This window comes from Coenobita brevimanus, chromosome 84 (genome assembly GCF_032717465.1).
Source record: "Coenobita brevimanus isolate Jiangsu-jjx chromosome 84, ASM3271746v2, whole genome shotgun sequence".
NCBI lineage: Eukaryota > Metazoa > Arthropoda > Malacostraca > Decapoda > Coenobitidae > Coenobita > Coenobita brevimanus.
Genome location: NC_137037.1, coordinates 37472093 through 37477815, shown reverse-complemented (window position 1 = coordinate 37477815; position 5723 = coordinate 37472093). Strand labels below are relative to the sequence as shown.

The following is a 5723-nucleotide window of genomic DNA, read 5'->3' as shown; positions in this document are numbered from 1 at the left end:
GCGTTGGTCCTGGCTCTGATCCTTGGCTTCAGTTTAGTCACTTGTGTTCTGGGTTCTCACTGAGAGTGAGAGGAGCCAACGAGTATAGCTCACGTAAGTTTGAAACGTGTTGCACGTGCACTATGCTGTGTGTAGTTGAGTCGATGTGAACAGTGTGAATTGGGTCTGCATTTTGTTTGTGCTCGAGTGGTTGATAGTATTGAGGTGAATTACTGGTGCGTGTGGCATTTGTGATTTGTGAAATGTTATTTTATTGTGTTATCATTTTATTTGTCACAATATAATGTTTTTTAGTGTGGTATAACTGTAATATTGTCAAAAATAGATGTATTGATAAAAAATATATATTATTGAAGGTACTGTTATGTGCATGAGGAGGAATATGGTGGGCTGTGTATTGTGGTGGTGGTGAATATTCCTCCTCATGCACATAACAGTACCTTCAATATTATATATCTTTTATCAATACATCTATTCTTGACAATATTACAGTTATACCACACTAAAAAAACATTATATGTTATATGTTATATCGGTTATTACATCCAGGCCTGCATCTTTCCAGGTATCGGTGTGATGAAGATCTAGTAACTATGTCTAAGAAACGTAAGTGGAAAGACGACTACATTCGTTATGGTTTTACCTGTACGACTGAGGCAGATGGAACTCAACGACCACAGTGCATACTCTGCAGCACAGTATTTGCAAATGCAAATCTCAAACCATCAAGACTCAATGAGCACTTCAACAATCGGCATGGAGGCACAGATGCTGGACATGACTTAAACAGCTTGAAGATCAAGCGGGAACGATTTGATCGAAGTGGTACCCTATCAAAGCTAGGTTTTGTGCCAGTTGAGAAACCTTTGTTGCAAGCATCTTATGAAGTTGCCCTTTTGTGTGCAAAGAAGAAAAAAGCTCACACTATTGCAGAGGAGCTTGTCAAACCTTGTGCATTAGAAATGGCAAAAATAGTGATAGGGACATAAGCTGAAAAGAAGCTTAAACAGATACCTCTGTCAAATGACATTATCCATTCAAGGATTAATGATATGAGTCGAGATATCTTGCAGCAGGTGATAACAGACCTGAAAGCTAGTCCTGTCAAAGTGAGTATTCAGCTGGATGAGTCGACTGACGTTAGTTTTTGCAGTCAGTTGATGGCATTTGTTCGGTATGTGAAGGAGAAAGAAGTGGTAGAAGAATTCTTATTTTGCAAACCTCTGAAAACTACTGCAAAAGCAATTGATGTGTTCAGTCTTGTGAAAGAGTTCTTCTTGGAACATGGAATGACTCTCAACATGTGTGGTTCAATTTGCACTGATGGAGCCCCTGTCATGCTTGGAAATAAATCAGGCTTTGCTACCCTGGTGAAAAAAGAGGTTCCCCATGTAACTGTCACTCACTGTGTGTTGCATCGTCATGCACTTGCTACAAAGACATTGCCAGAAAAATTGAAGACTGTTTTATCAGTTGTTGTGCGTGCTGTAAATTTCATCAGAGGACGGGCAGTGAATCACCGTCTTTTTGCATCTTTTTGTGAAGAAATTGGAGCTGAGCACAGTGTTCTTCTTTACCACACAGAAGTGAGATGGCTTTCCCGTGGCAGGGTACTTACACGTGTCTTTGAACTTCATGAAGAAATTATGCAGTTTCTTAGAAATCAAGGCAGTGAAATTGCTGACCATTTTGAAAAGAGGGAGTTCATTTTGTCTCTGGGATATTTGGCAGATATATTCACGCACCTCAATGAACTGAATGTCTCTATGCAAGGAACAGCGATGAATATGATAACTGCCAGAGAAAAGTTATCTGCCCTCACCAAGAAGCTTCCACTGTGGATAAAGCGCATTGAAAGTGGAAACTTTGCAAACTTCCCTTCTCTTGATGAGGCTGCTATTGCTGAAGAGCTGCCCATCGTGAATGAGGTAAAAGAACATTTGCAAGAACTGATTCAGTCCTTCCAAGGGTATTTTCACATTGAAGAAGGTTCTGTGGCACAAAGATGGATACGGGATCCATTTCTTTTCAACCTTGATTACATGGATGATAATGATATGATGAAAGATGATCTTGTGAAGTTGCAGACCAATGACAGAATCCGAATGGAGTTTGAAAAAATGCAACTGGATATGTTTTGGTGTGCACAACTCCAAACATTCCCACAGTTAGCAGGGAGAGCTCTGGAGGTCCTCGTGCCATTAGCAACTACATACTTATGCGAGGTAGGTTTTTCAACGCTCCTACACATCAAGACAAAAGCCAGAAACCGAGTGGATGCAAGTGATGATATGCGTCTGGCACTTTCAAAGAAAGAACCTCGTTTGAACATCATCATTAATGAGAAACAACAACAAAAGAGCCACTGAAAATGTGCTGTTGTGCACCATGTAGTATAACTCATAATTACTGTTATAATGTGCATTCATTGCATCCTACTAATTAACACTTCATATGAAATAAAAAAGTACCTTTGTTCAGTAATTGAAAAATCTAATAATTTCTCAGCAAGGTTTGTATCACTAATCCTTTTCATATGTTTGTATTGTATTTATATTGGATGGGGGTACGAGAAAATTTTCTGAGATATCAAGGGGTACGGGCACTGAAAAAGGTTAAGAACCACTGCTGTAAACCAACAAAATGATGTAGGAAATATATTTACGAATCATGTGAAACCGAGGAAGGTGTATTGAGACAAAAATGTAATTGGATTTGGAGGCAGATCAGAATACAAAGAAGGAAACACTGTCGTCAACCTTGAACAATTCACTGGTATGCCCACCTTTCTGGTTACAGTATTACAAAAATGAAGTGAAGATGGAACTGTTGAGGAATGCGTGTGGAGTGCGGATAGGAATGTGATTCGCAATAGATGCAAAGGAGGAAATCTGAGGACAGCAGAGTCGAAGAGAGTGTACTTAGATGGTATGGCCATGTGGAAAGAATGGGAGTGAATAGAGAAAATGGTAAATCTGAGCGAGTTTGAAGGTGGAAAATGGCATTATAGGCCTAGAAGAAGGTAGATAGTTATGGTAAATGAGTTTATGAGAAAGAGAGGTATAGTATCTAATGAGGCTAGGAAACGGACAAAAGATCGAACTGGTTCCATGCATTTTGTGTGGATGTGTATGACCAGGGTTAGGGACCCCTTCTTAACTTGATAGTGGTTGGATTGACTCTGTCGGACAATTGAGTGTGAAGCTACTTGCAGAATAAGTTTATGAGTTTATACCACGCGGAAAAGCCAACTTTCTTGTTGAGATTTTTTCAACAAACTCAACCCTAAATACAAAAAACAGCAATATTCCTGTACTTGATTTTGATTGCCCTCAAATATCCCCTTTCAAGATTCATACAAGATACGTACAAGCTGTATGACAGAATCTCTCAGTAGACAAAGCTACTGGTCCAGATGATATTCCCTCAATAATACTTAAAAATTGCTCCCCAGTGTTGACTCCTGTATTTGCAAAAATTTTCCGCTTATGCATCTGTACCTTAAGTTTTCCAGCCTCGTGGAAAGAAGCAAATATCCATCCTGTTTCTAAAAAGGGGGCCACTTCTGACCAATCAAATTATAGACCAATCGCTATAACTTCCGTTCGGGGTAAAGCTTTTGAAACACTAATAAACAAACATAGTCAAGCACCTAGAAATCAGTACAGTAATTAAGATGATCGGCAGTATGGATTTAGACAGGAACGTTCAACCGTAGACATTCTGCCTTCTTACTCATCAGATTAACAAAAACAATAGAAAACATGGTGAAACACACACAATTGCACTTCATATTTTAAAAGCATTTGACAGAGTATGGCACCGGGCCATATTGTCCAAGATGTCACACTATGGCTTTGCATCACCGGTTACTCTAATTTCTTCTCACCTTCATAATAGAAAAATATGGGTCATGGTAGATGGGACTTATTCCCAATTTCATTCCATAAATGCTGGCGAACCTCAGGGATCAATTTTGGCTCTAACGCTCTTTCTCATTCATATAAATGACCTCCTATCTGTCACTCACAACCCAATACACTCTTATGCTGATGACTCGACTCTTCATAGTACTTTCACATTTAGTACCTCCTTTACACAATCTGATATTATAAATTCCCAAATAAACACTGTAAATATCTGAACCAGGACCTTACTAAAATTAATCAATGAGGACAAACAAATCTGGTCTCATTTAATGCTCAGAAAACTAAATACATTAATTTCTCCAACAGAAAGAATCCCTCAGACTCCCACATAATTTTTAATGATGTCAGTATTCCCATATCCACTACAATTGATATCCTAGGTGTCAAACTAAACACCAACCTAAGCTGGACAACTTATGTTAAATCCCTTGCTAAAAATGCTTCTAAAATACTAGGACTTCTGTACAGAGTTTGTGAATTCTTCACTGACGAACAGTTGGCCACAATATACAAAAGTCATGTGCGTTCTCAGATGGAATACTATTCGCCACTGTTGAGTGGATGTGGAGCGGTTGCATTAAGGCAGTTGAACAAAATTCATAATAAAGTCATTAGATTAATCAATAATCCTGCCATTACGCAGGACCTTCCTCCTTTATCAGTACATAGAGATGTTGCTTCTTTAGCATTATTTTACCGATATCTTTACCGTAAGTGCTCTGACGAACTTGCTTCAATTGTGCCTCCCCTTCACATTTTCTCCCGAAATACTCGGGCAGCTGGGAGCGCCCTTGAACTTACACTCTCTCGTCCGCAATGCAGAACCTTTGCTTATCAAAATTCATTTATCCTCAGAACTACTGCTCTCTGGAATTCACTTCGTGGGAGTTGCTTCCCACAAACATTTAATCCACTTTTATTTAAATCCAGCTGTTATAAATATTTTATGAATGGAGGATGACTTTAGGCACATGGACTTGTGTGTTTTATTTCCTTTGTTTTTCCTTCCTCCATTCATTGTCTTAAAAAAAAAAAAAAAAAAGTGGAGCCACTATTCGGCGACCTAAATGGAGAGTGAAGGGAAGTGTGGCCTGTTCAACTGGGAAAGCTGGTTAGTATCTCAGTGTTTTTTTTTTTTTTTTTTTTTTTTATCTCCCTGGATCCTACTTCACCCCACCTAAGGGTGGAAAATAAGGTCTGGATGATGACGATGAAGGTGAAGATGATGATGATGATGACGATGATTTGGAGAAACCTGTAATAGGAGGTGATGATAAACATGACACCTATACTGAGAAACAAATCATAGCCTAAAAGGAAATACTTGAGGAGCTGAATTTCATCTAACAATCACAGAAAATGAGGATCAAAGTACAGCATATAAAACATTCAAATGACTTGTTACTAGCCTTCATAAGCCCCAAGAAGCCATATTACAAAGTTGGCAGAGATTATTTTTGAGAAGCGTTTTAAATATTTAGGGTGGAAGGGAAACTGAAGTGCAATGAAGACTTGTTACCAAAGGAGTAGGACATGTGTGTGACCGTGAAGGAATGAAGGTGGACGGTTTGAGGTAAAGGTGAGACCACATTAGGGACGCATTATGTTGTCGTGTTGTTCAGCCTATTCATGGACGGGTTGCTGAGAAAGGCTGGCGATAATTTAACACTTAGCACACGAATATGATTTAAGCCACTGACAGCAGGCCTCGTATGAGGCTGTCACTTTCTGTGTTCATAAGTTGTCGTTTTAATATGCTTACTTGGAGTCCCAATACCAAGGCTAACAAATGTT

The 5723-nt window shown here is 39.0% G+C and overlaps 1 pseudogene; it reads left to right on the top strand.

Annotated features, from left to right (window-relative positions):
- The first annotated feature begins 593 nt into the window (after window positions 1–593).
- LOC145410133 (protein FAM200C-like) lies at window positions 594–2369 on the top strand (annotated as a pseudogene).
- Window positions 2370–5723: the final 3354 nt, after the last annotated feature.